The sequence below is a fragment of the Heterocephalus glaber genome, unplaced genomic scaffold (assembly GCF_053883595.1).
Source record: "Heterocephalus glaber isolate CG9 unplaced genomic scaffold, H.glaber_assembly_v1.0 deba00000896, whole genome shotgun sequence".
In the NCBI taxonomy this organism is placed as follows: domain Eukaryota; kingdom Metazoa; phylum Chordata; class Mammalia; order Rodentia; family Bathyergidae; genus Heterocephalus; species Heterocephalus glaber.
The window spans coordinates 2,525,903-2,542,523 of NW_028258170.1; the positions used below are offsets into that span (position 1 = coordinate 2,525,903).

The following is a 16,621-nucleotide window of genomic DNA, read 5'->3' on the forward strand; positions in this document are numbered from 1 at the left end:
CCCTGGACTCAGAACATTTGCATTGGCAGTAAAATCAGAATCATGAGGTTGATGCTAAGGTCTGCTACAGGAAAAACAGTACCCAGACCCTCTTTGACAATGGTATCATCATCATCTGAGTTTCTGGATGGTTGAGCCCAGTGTACTGAATCTCATGGAAGCAGTTCTATAGGAGGCTCTTTTTAAAAAGAGGTCCCATGGATTATCTCCTCATCTCCTCAAATGAAGGGTTTACACTTTCACAACCTGAACATGTGATGTCTGGTGTCTTGCTAATTCTCGAGATACCTTCAAGTCTCTTTCTTTGTGTTCTTACACAAAGTAGAGGGTTTCTATTCAATGGCACCAATTTCTTCTGCAACTATACCTCTTTCAGTCCCATTTTTCATGTGGTTCCTTCTGGGAAAATTTTAGGTTATTCAAATTTCCCTGCTCTGGTTTTTGCCCTCAACTCTCATTATAAATTTGGCTAAAAGCAGCTAGCATTACCCATCTCATGATCTGAATGTCGGGCTGTCTTGAAATTTCCTCTGCCAGATAAATTACCCTGTCACTTTTAAATTCAATACTATATGAAATCTTAGAACAGACAAAATGAAGACAATTTGTTTGCCAGAATATAACACTCATGGCCTTCCTTCAGTCCATTTTCCAATGGAGAGCTCATAACCATTTGAAACTTCCTTAGTCTGGCTTCACTCATTCCATTCTTATGAGCATTCTAGCCTCAGTGCTCTTTCCCAAGGGCTGGTTGCAACTCAAATTGGTCAATGAAGGTCCAGGCTCCTCTACACAGCCTTCAAAGTCTCTCTCCTGTACACAGCAAGATCTCAGTGTCCTTTGAGAGACATTGGCCCAGGATTTCTCAAACCCACATAGGCAAGGATGTTGTACTGCTCCTTTCAGAAGTCTTTAAGGGTTAAATCTGTACCTGAGACCATCTGGAAGCACAAGTGGCCAGCATTCTGGTCATAACTCAGGAAATTTTTGAAAGTTAAAACTAAAATTCAGGTTATAACCCAAGTTGTACGGACGTTATGCCAGTCATAATTTGAGGGTCCACTGTATTTGATGCATATTGCACTGGCTCTATCTTACCTTTGTCTCATATACTTTATTCTCTCACATTTGCTTTGTGGAATTACCAGGCAAATAAATATCATACACCAAATCTTTTCTTCAGGAGTTACTCTCCTTTAGCATTCTATAGCATTAGTAAAGGGAGACCACAGATTGGTATGTCTTGATGAAACTCTAAGGATGGATGATAAGAAAGAAAATGACAGCATTACCTTACTGAATAACCAAAAAGATATCTGAATTTGAGGTAGTCATAGTTAATCTACCTCTATACCCCACAGATAAATAGTGATATCTTTGGAGAACAATTCAAATGGAAAATTCAAATTATACTTATTAGCTCTTGTGATGTTCATTGTTTAGGACACCAGCGTAGTGCAATTATAATAATAAATAGAAGCAGGTTTCATTTTTTCTCATGAAGATAATAGTTTTAAAAATACATTGTTGTAGTTATAGAAGAATATTAGTAAGTTTGCTAGAGTATACTTAGTCAGCAATTTGTATCTACAGTTTATAATTGTGTCTATATGTTAGTTTAAATTGAAAAAAATTATAGATAATCACTGGAACTCATTTGATAATAAGAATGACTAGTTCCAACTACTCACCTAAAATGAGAAATGAATTCTTGTTCCCTTGTATGATAGCTAACCAAAAGCATATGGAGAATTTATGACTGCTCTTCATTTTGAAATGTACCACTGGGATTTAAATGTAATTTCTTCAGTACTCCCAAAGCTTCTAAGATGAGCCAATAATGGCACTGTATTTTTCTTAATTATTGATAGTATCTTTAATTTCCCTACTGAGGAATTCTTACATACATTATTCAGGGACTTTCCTTTATTATTGCTTTCAACTACCTGTGCAAGTATTTTGATTTAATTATATTAGCTGTTGAAGACATGATTTATTCACACATAATTTCAATATTCAGCCTTTTCAACAATGCCTTTCAAGTTTTATATCTGTGAACAAGGACAAAACTCTTTACATATGTCCAATCCTGATTAAAATCCAGAAAAGTGAACAAATTATAAATATATATGTAACTTTAATATTTTAAACTTAAGAAAATTAACACTTAATGAGACATTAATTCTATATCTTAAAATGATCATCGGTATTGATTACTCATCCCAATTCAGTTCTCCTTTCATCTGTCTTGGTATGAAGTGAAGATCTAGCCAAAATTCAAAAAATATACCTTCTCTCTGGAGTTTGGAAAGAACTTCTAGGAATTTTTGAGCTTTTTAAAATACAAGACCTAAGTACATGCACATGAGTGGTAGAGAATAATTTTTTAAATTTGTAGTTTGAAAAGTTATTTTCATGCATGAACTTTTTTCTAGGGTATCTCTAAATAAAAAATTACAATGCATCATTGCTAATGATCCTAAACTCCACTGCAGATTACAGGAACTTTATGTGTCCCTAAACTATTGTATATTTCTTATGCTAAACTACTTTGAATTTTCCAAAAAATTATTGTATGTAACATTAAATACTATGATTCCTACCAGCTTAGCAATAGTTTTGTTAGATCCCAGCTTCTGGTTTTTAAAATTTGTTTTATGTCATAAATATAAGAAAATTCTGAAATAAATTATCAATACTTATTTGTAAAACACAGACTAACTTTTAAAATCATGAAATTTTTACCCAATTTTAGGTGTCAAATATTTCTTTTCTTTTTACTTTATCATTTCAGAGACTACCAAAAGTTACACCAATATTTATATTTAATAGAAATATTTAATAGAAATGTGAACCAATATTTAATAGAAATGTGAACTTGGATCCATCTTGGTCATATTTACACTTAGAAATGTTCATCTTTCTCTTCTGAAACAAAATAGTTTTATACATGTTATAAATAGCATAGGAAGTTAATTGGGTAGAAAAGTAACATAGACAAATTTAAACATTTTTATACTTTATGGCCACCACCAACACTTCATTTTTTTCCTCTTGCATATTTATTTTCTGGTAAATTGGAATTTTTTTCTGTATATTTAAGATTATACAATTTTATATATTCTATATAGTATAATTATAGAATTTCATTATAATAATATTTAAGGATACACAATATCAGATACTCTTTATAGTATGCCATAGACTTTCATCATCATAAAAATTCATTTTTAAATTCATTGATAATATGTGTGTCTATATATGGCAACATACATATTATTTAATTATTCCATGAAATTATTTTATTCACATTTTTTAGCTACACGGATAATTTTGTTACAAAATGACCCACTAAGAAAACAAATCTATCTCTCTATTGTGTAAATACAATCAGAGAACTGTTAAAACAATACAAATAATGAAGAATACATGAAGAATTGGAGTGTTACAGATGACATACATGCAGATGAAATGACAAGTATGGATATAAAACATAGGATACTACGTTTTGATTCCAGACAGAGTTGTGGAAATTATGGAATTATTTCTCCTTGATTTCTTCCAATCATATTTTCAAATTGGGGCAAAGGTCCTTTCCCAAATAGTGCACCATCACATTAACAAGATTGAGGGTTGTCAAGCCACAAGAAAACCACAAGAAAGAGAAACAAGAAAAATACTTCTCATAAGTGAGGCATCATATGCAGGAATAAACAAAGGTAGAATATGACTTTTTTTTTTTTTGGTACCAGGGATATAACACAGGACTTTGCGCTTGCAATGCAGGCAGCAGCACCAACGAGCTAAATCCCCAGCCAGAATATGACTTTGAAGCAAGCATTTTCTTCTTATTTAGACAGTGAGGAAAGAGGGAGCATGCTCACTGAGAAAAATGTGCAGTAAGGAATCAAGATCAAGCCAACTGTGCAGAGGGATATGCAAAACTCTGGACACCTGGGTCAGAGCTCCAGAAATATATTTTAATTGGGGTATGTGCTCATAACACATATGCAATAAATGGGACAAAATTAAATGGTTCATTTCAATATACAGACAATATATATTCTTTTGATCTGTAGGATCCATATATGAAGACACAAGAATCTATGAGATAAAAGAAGAACCCTAAAGCCCCCAGGAGGACTTTTGAGCACATTATTAAATTATCTCACTTAAATGAGCCTCCTGAAGGCCGGGGATTTAGCTCAGTGGTTCCAGCGCCTGCCTCGCAAGCGCAAGGTCCTGAGTTCGATCCGTGGTACCAAAAAATAAAATAAAATAAAATAAATGAGCCTCCTGAAATGGCAATCACGTTCATCTTTAACAACATTTGTAAAGTATATACAGACTAAAAAGAAAGTATCCTGCTTACACACACATAAAGGAGCTCACAGGCACACTTGGACACTGGAAATTTTATGGTAATGTTTGCAAAACTCACAAAAGCCATTCCATTTCCATACCAACTATTCTCTCTGATTGTCAAATGGTGCAAAACGCTGCGGCCTCCCCAAAGTGTCTGTGAACTGTAAACCAATTCTACTTCTCTGTCACACTGTTTTCAAGTATTCAGTCTACAACAAAGGGAATTTTCACATTTCCCACCATTTTATAGGAATGTGTCTAGTACTAGAGCTATAAATCTAAAGAAATAAAAGTATATAATGAGCCAATGTGTTTGGTATATATTCTAGAGGAATAGAAGAATATGTAGGAATGATAATGCAGAACATTTTTTAGAAAAGATATCACATAGTTTTTTCCGTGATCTTTGTAGGGCACATTTTACATCTTTGTTCCTCAAGCTGTAGATCAAGGGGTTCAACATAGGGATGACCAGGGTATAAAATATGGAAGCCACTTTGTCAGTGTCAAAAGAGTGACTGGACTTGGGCTGCATGTAAACGTCAGCATCCCATAAAACATGGTGAGCACAATCAAGTGGGACCCACAGGTGGAGAAGGCCTTGCACCTGCCCTCTGCAAACTTCATCCTGAGAATGGCTTTCAGAATGAGCAGGTAGGACACCAGGACCACCAGAAGAGAAGAAATAAATTCAAAAACTGAGAAAATCACAATTATCAATTCAATTTCATGGGTATCTGAGCAGACAAGAGACAACAAGGGGATAATCTCACAGTAGAAATGACTGATGACATTGTATCCACAAAAGGACAAAGTGAAAATCTTTATGGTTACCAGAAGAGACACAAATGTGGAGTAGAGCTAGGGAATCCCCACTAGTACCCAACACAGCCTTGCTGACATGATGACAGTGTAGAGAAGAGGGTTACAGATGGCCACATAGCAGTCACAGGACATTGCAGACAGAATAAAAAGCTCACAAACAATGAACACAATAAAAGAAGACAGCTGTGTAGCACAACCATAATAGGAGATTGCATTTTGATCCACCACAAAATTTTCCAACATTTTGGCCCCACAGCTGTAGAATGGCCAAGATCAGTGAGAGCCAGGTGTCTGAGGAAAAAGTACATGGGTCTTTGCAGCCTGGGGTCCACCTGGGTGAGGATGATCATCCCCAGGTTGCCCAGCAGCGAGGTCAGGTAGACAATGAGGAACAGGAGGAATAGTGGAGCCTGCAGCTCAGGGCAATCTGTGATACCCAGCAGGATGAACTCGGTCACCACTGTGAGGTTGGGCCCCCTCCATCCAGAGTGATCAGGAAACCTAATCAGGATAGAAATAACAGTGGAGTCAATAGTTTTTCAATATTATTTACCACCTAGGAAATTTTTACTATGCAGAACTACTGCATATAAACTCATTCAAAATTTCCCATTTAGAATATTTAAAATAAACCCATTTTTCAAAAATTACACTGGGGGGGTGTCTCAGGTGGGAACATTACTTCATCGAACTGTAATGATGTATGGAAAGTTACTTTGGATGTGTATCTGAAAGTCTTTATTTTCATATAAAAAAACTAACATGTCCTTACAAGTTTGAGGGAAGAATAGAGAAAAACCTGGGTTTTCAGTGAAGTTTATGCTGTCTGAAAATAGCTCTCTCAAGTTCATGAATATGCTTATTCTTGGCATTTTAGAATTGTTAGTGATGATGGCAACATGACATGATCACTTTGTGGAGCAGAGGGTCGCAGATGCCCACATAGAGATTATTAGCCATTGCAGACAGAATAGTGAGCTCACTAATTATGAGCACAATGGTGAACAAAGTTTAGGGGATTGTTTTTCAATTAGTTATAAAATTCACCAATATTTTGGCTCCCACAGCTCTTGAGTCACCAAGATTAAGAGTACTGAGATGTGTGATAAAAAGTACATGCGTGCTTGTAGCTCATGATCATGCTACAGCTGCACACTGTGCAGTTACATAGATGAGGAGGAACAGCCCAAATTAGGGGCCTGCAGATCAAGATGGGGGCTGATGTCCCTTAGAATGAATGCTCTTCCACTGACACATTTATCTCGTCTATGCAGACCACTAAGAATGGAGACTGTGGGCAAAACCATTAAAACCCATTGGTCTTCCAGAAGTATCACCTGTTAAAATCTTAGTAATCAATCCATTAATTATAAGATAAACTAACAAATTTTCCCTAATTGAAAATGACTTGCCTCCACCACTGAACCTAAGACCACATTTAGAAACCTGTGAAACAGGGTAGCTCGTGAACATTTATTTCTCTGCTATGCAGTGATTATTATTACAAGGTACACTACATACAATACCTTTGAATCTGTCAGCAATATATTGCTTAGAAAAAATTTAACCTTGATCGGTAATTCTGATATTTCTACAAAGTAATTCACTAAAAATTCAGAATTTATTCTAATCTTTAAATTTTTGTCAGAATTATAATGAAAAGCAACAGCTCTCTGCTTTTTCAGCTTACATCTTCAGTCCCAATCCATAAGTAAACCACTATTAAGACAATTTTAAGAGATTTTGACTTTCTACAACCACCTCATTGTAACTGAACATATCAACAGGTATTCTCATTCCCTGGTCTATTAAATCTTTGAAAATTGTATTTTACACTACCACGTTTTTATATGCTTTAAACATTTTAATGGTATTTTGTGATGATGGGGAATAATGTAGTTTGTTTGTGGGAATTTCCAAAATGGGCATTCTACACAATAAATATTACATAATACATTCATTTGCTCTACACCAGTATGTCCAAACTTTAACAGTAGATGACAATCTTTCTGGTTTTTACTAAGCTGCATGTCAACCAAGTTCTGGATCTTTAACTTACTCAGTTTGAGGACTAGCAGATATTTCCACATCTGTCTTGACCTTAGCAGTAATATCATCACAATAATTTGTTTTATGTTCCAGTTATAATTTCTCCAGCATATTTTAAGATACATAAAAAATTTATTTAAAATTTATTTAAAGATTTATTTTAAAATTTACCAAATAAGATAGTCAGATAAGCTACTATAAATATTTCTCAATGAGAAATGTTATTGTAAAGTACGGAATGCCATTTTAATATCCCAGAGGGAAGCAAAATATACCATTTTATGTAATTTGTGGCTATAAAAAGAAAAATGTAGCAGAGCAAATGTATTAGACATTGTATGATTAATTTGATATACTTAATGTTTACTTGTTTAAATGTGCTTAGACAAGATAAATAATTTGATCTATAAAAATAAAATTTGATATAGCATTGATTTGAAGTACATTTATTTTATTTTATTTGTGAATATTACTCTTGTAGCTTTATAGATCTTCCATTAGATATACATGAAAAGTTTTGAGCTAACAATAGTGTCAAGATTTTATTTTCTCCACATCTACTTTTCTGATAGTTTTCTCCTTCAGACTCTTTTAAAGGCAGTTTACATCAATATTGAATCAATATTTATTTCAGTATGTTATATATTAAGGTTATCATTCAGATTCTGGTAAAATAAACACATTGATGAACAAACATATTTAAATATGTGCATATATACACACACACAGGGAGATTTGTCTGTATTTGTGGTGATGTAAGAGTGTGTTCTTTCGGGAATTCACGAGCCTGGTTGACTTCCTGTTGTCCTTTCGGTTTCTACAGGTTCCTTCTCTAGGGCAAGGATGTCATTACTCATCCGGGGGAATTCTAGGGTTTCTCTGCAAGTAGTTTGAGTACCCAGGCTTTTCCTTACTAATTTCTACCATATTGTTCCACTTCATCTGCTCAGCAACAAGGCAACACTTCCATGTTCACCATTCTTAGTGACTTTCTGAATCTCTGCATTCTCCTACTTTATCACACTTCATTTCTCTGGTCAAGAAAGACTGAATTTTCATATGAAGTTACTCATTTCAGTTCCACTAATTACTGGAATTACTCCTTCTTTCTGAGGACTTTTCTATTTTAACTGGGTATATTAAGTGTATTATAATTTTGTACACTAGTGTAAAACTATATATTTCACAATAATTACAAGAGCCCAACATCTACCAACACAATGAAATGATAAACACTTGAGGAGATGCAAATAATATTAACCCTAATTTGATCTTTACACACCATGTACGCCTGTTTCATTTTCATATGTACAAATTTTGTGTCTATTACAAGTAAAGATCAAAATGTAAAGACAAAAACCTAGACACATAATTTACACAACTACATCTAACAAAACAAAACAAATTGGCATGTTTCACTTGCAGTGTTTAATTGGAAGAAAAAGTGATAACACGAAATAATTCTTAATTTCTAAGTTTATTTCAAGCTTATATTCTGCTGGTCTCTATCCTGGAAATTATCTTGCATGCATGTGTGTGTTTGTGTATTTGTGTGTGTATGTACCAGTGTGTGTTTCAGCATAAAGATCAAACCTGGTGGTCATTAAAATTCCTCCATTAAACTGAATTGCTCAGCCCTTAGAATTATCTTATTCTTCATTAAACACACACATGTGTCACTGTATTGGGGACAAACATTGAATCTCCTTAAGTTTATCAGTGAACACTGGGGCCAGAGAAACTGTCTTTGGCACCAGAAAAATTTTCCGTTTTAGGATTTTGTACTCTGGACAATGCAAAACTCAAGAAGAGCAGAAAAAACTTTTTTATTGACCTTCGGTAATTGTCTAAGCTTTTCTTAGAATCATGGAATCATATTTCAGGAAAACTTACAAGGTGTCTGTCCTATCTGATACAATCTCCTGTAACACACAGGCTGGTTGTAAGGCAGGTAAGATTTCTGCATATGGTGAAATATATCCCTGTAATGACTGTTTTCTGTATAAACACTTAAGCAGTTCAGTTTACTTTATCAGTGGGGACTTTGGACATCATAGTTTACCTTCTACCATGTCTCCTGACACATAGTAATCTAGGGGTAGATATTCGATTATTTGGAAAAGCAGATGCATTATTTCATTCAATCTTGAGTCTAATTGAAATTGAAAAAAATTCAAAGACACTTAGACCTTACATTTAGACTTTGTAGTAAGTAAAATATATGCTGTAACCTACCTGTGCAGAGAGGTCTGCTAAGACTCACAACCTGAAGATAGTCACACTGAACTATATACATTTAAAGGTTCAAGTCCAGGAGCCTGAGGAACAAATTCCCAAATGCAGCCTTAATTTCCCAGGGAATGAAAGGACCAAGGCTCATAGTTAATTCTCCTCTGAAAACATGACACAAAGTGAAGTGCAAAGAATGGTAAGGGATTCACCGCTAAGCAACCCCTGGAGTAATAGAAGAATGCAATGTTTGCATTTGCTATTTAACTCTTCTACTGAACAGTAGTACCCTAATGCCTATATTAGCTGGGAAGGGCTGCTGCTGGCCTTTGGATGAAGAAAATGCAGCAGTTAAGAAACATTTGTGTACATTGCTTAAAAAACAGATGATACAGAATATGAATTCAAAGTGTAAATAATTGTGAACAGATCAAATACTGATTTTCTGTTGAATTTGTAAGGCACCCATCATATATACCTAGTCTTATTTCTAATTTTTAATTAAAAACTTTAGAGTATAAAATGCATTTCCACACAAATCATCAATCTTTCCTCAGTGCACATTTAAACACTACAATTGACTAAAATAATTTTTTAAATTTTCACTTGTATTAAATTACATATTCTAAAAGCAATATAAATGCAAAAGTATATCTGGAGAGTTTGCTTATCTACTAGCAGCCTTTAAAGTAATTCTCTGGAAAGCATAGATATTCAAAAGAGATTTATGGACTGACTTATGGAAAACATGACTGTATGAGTGAAGAAAAGAACAACATATCCACCCTAAAATTATGCTCAGACATTAATGTGTTTTCCTAATGATTTAATTCCTTATTAAGATCTATTTAATATCATAAATCATGTGAAAATTTACATTTCATCTTCTAGAATATTTTGGCCCTTAGAGGAGAGAAATATTGTTCACCTGAATATTACATAAAAATAAAATAATTAAAATCTAAATGTGATCCAGCAGTTCTACTTTGGAGTATTTATCTAAAAGAATGAAACTCAAAACTTCAAAAGACAAATGATGGCTTGTCATGTTTCTTGCAGCACTATTTGCAATAACTAAGAGGTAGTTACTGCATACATGGCCTTTATGGATGAATAGATCCTGAAAATGTGATATATGTGTGCAAAATATCATTATTTAACCTTCACAGAGAAGGGTATCCTAAAGTATGAGTCAATATGGATATGCTTAGTGAAATAAGCACATTTTACTTTACCATTTTACTTTATTTTTAAGGTTAATGAAAATAGTCACACTCATACTAGTATATAGTAGCATGGTATTGATAAGAGGTTAGGGAAAAGGGAAAGGAGAGAAAATACTGAAATTACAAAGTTTCAGTTACACATTTTGAATGATTTATGCAGATCTGGTGTACAAGAAAGGAACTATAGTTAAAAATATTCTTTTCCATACTTTAATTTGTAAAGAAAATAGAACTTATGTTAACTTTTCATGATAAAATAATTTATTTTAAAAGGAATAGTGTACTTAATATGTCATACAATATGTATGAAAATTGAAACTATTACACTAAATGATATCAAGTAAAATGAGGACAGTATGATTCCGTTTTTGTGAGCTATTTAGAGGCTGTGGTTTTCAGGACATGGAAAACGAATGAAATTGTGCAAGAGATGGAAAGGAGGAAGGCAGGAGAAAAATCCCTCAATAAATGCCCATGAGTGCTGGTAAGATCTTGACTCTATGTAGAAGTGTTGGCTGAACAAAATGTGCATATAATGATTCCTGCTGAATTGTTCAGTGTAAAGTACCTACTGGTATATCGTGGGATTTTACTTCAACAAATTATTTTAAATGAATTTAGAATTAACTTTAATAATTTGAAACATAAGGATTTAATTATTCATGTCATTAAGTGAATTTGTGATTTCTGTCTTCCCTGTCCATTTTGCATGAATTTGCTTTGATACATTTTGCATATTATTTTCAATTAAAAATGTTGACATAATTTGCTTTGGTGGCTTTGCTATATAGGTGTTTTCCATTAGATTGAAATTGCAATGCAATTAATCTTATGGTAATTCAAATAACTCCATAGAATTAACTCTACTTACCATAACATTTTCAAATTTCTGAAAATGTTTCACATGAATTTACTGCTTAATTAACTCTATAAATTTACCCTATGACTATGATTGCTCTAGCAAATGTTACCTTTATATTTAACCACATTCATTCTTACAATAAATCTTATATAGAAATAGAACAGCTTTACTTATTCACATTAGTCAGTGATTTATTTTTTGTCATTAAATTTTATGTTATGTAAAAGGGAAATTTTGCACTTTCTTTTCTTCCTGAATATCTGTTTTCATCATAACGTGCTTTCTCTTTCCATTACTAAGCCTGATCTACAATTTTTCATTCTTATCTGTCTTTGTTAACTACATATTCATGTCTTTTAAAAAAATCTGTGGTATAAATTTGTACATGTTTTAAATTGAGTTTTCAAAGATAAATTATCTAACAGTGTAAATTTATTTTTTCACTTAGGTATATATTTTTTTCTATTTACCAATATTTTTTGATTGGAATACACAGTGTTCCTTAAATTGTGGCATATGAGCTTATTAGATGTTTGTGATGCTTTCCTAGAGCCTATGATCTGTATAATCAGTCATTAGAGTAGGAATGTTTTCTTTACTCCTCTATTCACCATTACTTTTCAACACTACATATTTAAACTTTTCAAATTTCTGAATTTTCAGAAATGTTTTCATGGGAATTTACATCAACATTTTCAGGGTATTATTGAATTGTTTGAAAAAATCATGAGATAGTTCTTGTTTCGTGAATTTTTATGTATATTCACTTTATTTTTATAGATTATGAGGCAATTACTTATTAATTAAATTTGTGAACTATTGTATTTATTCTTATTTCCTAGTCATGGTTTCTACTTTTATTTTATTTGTGGTTTTTTATATTTTTTGAATTTCTAAATCATCAATTCATCAATTTTTCATGTTTATCTTGTGTTTGGGGTTCATTTATGCAAATCCATGCACACACAAACAGGGACTGTCTTTTTTTACATACCTGGGACAGGCATGTTAGTGCTATGATTACACTGTGATATTTGAAGAGTCACCTGGAGGAATGGCAGGGAAGAGAGGCTCCCAAACTAAACACACACTGTGGTAGGAAAACATAACGGGAAGAGATGTTCTGCTAATATACATTTGAGAAGTTATTTAAATTTATTGATCTGTAGAAGGGATATTATTCATAGATTTGTTTTGAGGAAGATTCTTTTGTTGGAAACAAAGATGGATTGTTAACTTGGTCAAGATTTTTATCATTACTACACCTTAGAACTTTGAAATTTTATTCTCAATATATTATTTGAAAACATACTATTTCATTACTTTTAATGGAAAATTCTTACAAACTGGTTAGGGGAAGTCTCTCTAAACATTTACTTGAATTCACAAATGAAGCCTCCTGAACTTGATTTTAAGGTGGGAGTGGTTGTTTATGCACATTTCCATTTTGCGATCTTAATCATCAAAGATTTCTTTTGCTAGTACTTTTTGTGCCCATATAATTGAAAAACACAACACATCAGGCTTACAGTTGCAAACTAAAATATAGACTGATTTTTATAGGCACTCCCTGATTTTTTGGCATTTCTTATTTTTAGTGCCATTGAAATTTCTGAGTTTTATTGTCCACAGTATCAAACTCTGCTGACTCAAAAGGTTTAGCAGTAGTTTGATTGAATACTAATTCCTCATTTTAAAAACTAATATTTGTGAATATAATATGAAACTTTCAGAAATGATTTATGAACCACTTTAATAATAAATGTAGACCAACTTTCAAAATGAATGAAATAGCATATATAATTACAAACATCAACAGCAACTTTTTTGTTTATATTTTATCATTTAACTAATTAACAGTTATGCCAAGATTTATAATAAAATAGCATAATGTTGTTATATTAAATCATGCTTCAATTTCATGCAATTAGGGACTAGAAAATTTTATATTTATTTTACAATAAATTTCCAGTCTTATGACCAACAATAATTAATATTAACATGTAATTGTTCATTTTAAACTTTTTAAAAAATATTACAGTAGTTTCACACACAGATACACAGAATAAAGCTTCATTCTACAGTTTATCATACTAAAATAATCTATTTCATTATCTTTTCTGTAATATTTACTTCAGTGTGACAATGTATACAGCCTGTCATTATTCCAAACAATTTTTATTCATATGTGTTGATTACACAGATAATTCTGTGGCCTGATGTTGTACTACAAAAACAGAATACCTCTTCTATGACACAAATAAAACTCCAAGAATATTGAATCATAATTTTCTGAAAAATACATGGAGAAATGAAGGCTTATGAAATAAGTATGTTGAAAAGACAAGCATATATACATGTTAAATTACACTCAAACTAGGAAGCTAATATAAAATTCATGTAGTCCAAGGATAGAATATTATCAAAAAACAACAACAAGGCCAAGATTTAGCTCAGTGGCACCACACCTGCCTGGCAAGCTCAAGCTCCTGAGTCTGATCACTGGTAGTACTTTTGTATTTTTTTCCTCCTAATTTTCTTTTTAATTCTGATTACCCAAGATTTTCATCCTTCCTACTCCTTAAAAAAAATCTTTAAAAAAAAAAAATAGATTGCTAAGGAAAAAGAACAAAAATGACCTCCAGGTATTATTTTTTTTTTGGAAATTGGGCACTAATTTATTAAAATTATTAAGTAATAAAAACAAAAACCTCAATACATGATTTATATGGCAAGCCTCAAGAAATTTATCTGAATTGCTGCATTTGCTTTTCTAAAAGTCAATAGATTTAGATAAAATCATTTGCTACCCTGAGCCGATGGGTTGCTGTATTGCCAGACATGAGGACAGGGGCCCCTGACCGCAGAGGCCACCGCAAGGAATAGTGGCATTTGAGGCATTTCTCCCAACACTTTTCCTAACATCAGTATACCACACTGAGTCTCCTGAGAACAAACACTGTTTCTAACATCAGCACACCACACCGAGTCTCCTGAGAACAAGCAAGATTCATTTTAACACAATCCATTAGCTTGTGTAGAGCATAAAACAGAAAGATTGCATGTGCTTACCCAAGGCTAGAAACACACACACACACACACACACACACACACACACACACACACACACTAAAGATCAAAATAATTGAGAAGAGCTCAACGGCCATTCACTCCTCTTGTTGCTACGACTTGACCTCACTCCCACTCAGCAAACAACGCATATTCACTGGAATTAGGATCTCTGTGTTCTAATCCTACTTTACCACATTTTAACATTTCTTTATTATGTTTATAATTCGTTTCTCTTCCTCAAAGAAGGCAGTGTTAGTTGTTTTGTTCACTAAATTTGTATTAACCATGTAGAAGTTCAACTGCTACAAGAAGGCCAGGTTCTGGATACATCTCAAGGCCATTTGTACTCTCTTTACATTGTGCACTTAGAGAGCAGGTTCTCATGAATGCTCATTTCTGTGACTCCTCCTGTATGTATCTTTCAAAAAATAATGGATATCTTTTTCTATGTCCTTTGAAGAACATATTTTACATCTTTGTTCCTCAAGCTGTAGATCAGTGGATTCAACATTGGAATAGTCAGAGTATACAATATGGAAGCCACTTTATAATTGGCAGTGAAGTGACTGGACTTGGGCTGCAAGTACATAAATAACAATGTCCCGTAGAACACAATGACCACGGTCAGGTGGGACTTGCAGGTGGAGAAGGCCTTGCACCTGCCCTCTGCAGAGTTCATCTTGAGAATGATTATAAAGATGAGCAGGTAAGATGCAAGGATGACTAGAAGAGAGAAAATCAAGCCAAAAGCTGATGCAAGCAGAAGTATCACCTCTAAATCATAAGCATCTGAGCAGAGCAATGATAACAAGGGGAGACTGTCACAGAAGAAATGACTAATAACATTGTGGCCACAAAAAGACAAAGTGAAAATCTTCGTGGTGTGTAGAAGAGACACAAATGTGCAGTAGAGATTGCCACTAGTATAGAACACACCCTTGGTGTCATGAGGACAGTGTAGAGGAGAGGGTTTCAGATGGCCACATAGTGGTCATAGGACATTGCAGACAGAATAAAAGGCTCACTACCCACGAGAGGCCCTAAGAAAGCCAGCTGTGTAGCACAACCATAATAGGAGATTGTATTTTGATCCACCACAAAATTTCCCAATATTTTGGGTCCCACAGCTGTGGAATAGCCAAGATCAGTGAGAGCCAGGTGTCTGAGGAAAAAGTACATGGGACTTTGCAGCCTGGGGTCCACCTGGGTGAGGATGATCATGCCCAGGCTGCCCAGCAGCGAGGTCAGGTAGACGACGAGGAATAGGAGGAACACTGGAGCCTGCAGCTCAGGGCGATCTGTGATGCCCAGCAGAATGAACTCAGTCACCGCTGTGAGGTTGTGGTTTTTCATCCAGATTTACAGCAAAATTATTCTTGTTAGAACTTTCAATATAGTCAATAAAGGTCCAAGTTTAAGACCTGGGGGAGTTTATTATGCAAAGGTTGTATCAGTTAAGCTATATCTAATGTATCTGATATAAATTATTTTAAAATAAACTCATTATTACAAATATGTTATACCTTGAAATGGAGACATACAGGATATAGAAAAGAATTTCTCAACTAAGGAGATTTTACATATAAAAAGATATTTCCCTGTCCATTCATATTTTGATTGTCTCAGATGGAGAGTGAGCTATAATTTTTATCTAATGGCTAGTAGCTCCTTAAGCAGATAAGCATCTCATTATATCCAATATCTAGTCTATAATAATATCCAATCAGTCCCAATTATCAACCTTTTAAAGTTTCAGAAACCCTGATAGGTTTCTGATAGGTAAATCTACCCTGATAGGTAGATAGTTAAATAGAAATATAGGTGGATTAAAATGTTTAAGCAAAAAATCATTTAATATTAAACATTGTAGAAATTTGGTGTTCCGGATAAATAGATAAATTTATGCTATATTTCACATTTTCTCTTTGCCATTCATTTAACTACAATCATGTAGTGGCACTCAATAATTGTATTTATTGTATGGCTTAATATA

At 33.6% G+C, this 16,621-nt stretch overlaps 2 pseudogenes; both read right to left on the bottom strand.

Annotated features, from left to right (window-relative positions):
- Positions 1-4,690: 4,690 nt before the first annotated feature.
- On the bottom strand, positions 4,691-8,096 carry LOC101718679 (olfactory receptor 8K3-like; annotated as a pseudogene).
- Positions 8,097-15,049: 6,953 nt separating this feature from the next.
- On the bottom strand, positions 15,050-15,981 carry LOC101700286 (olfactory receptor 8K3-like; annotated as a pseudogene).
- Positions 15,982-16,621: the final 640 nt, after the last annotated feature.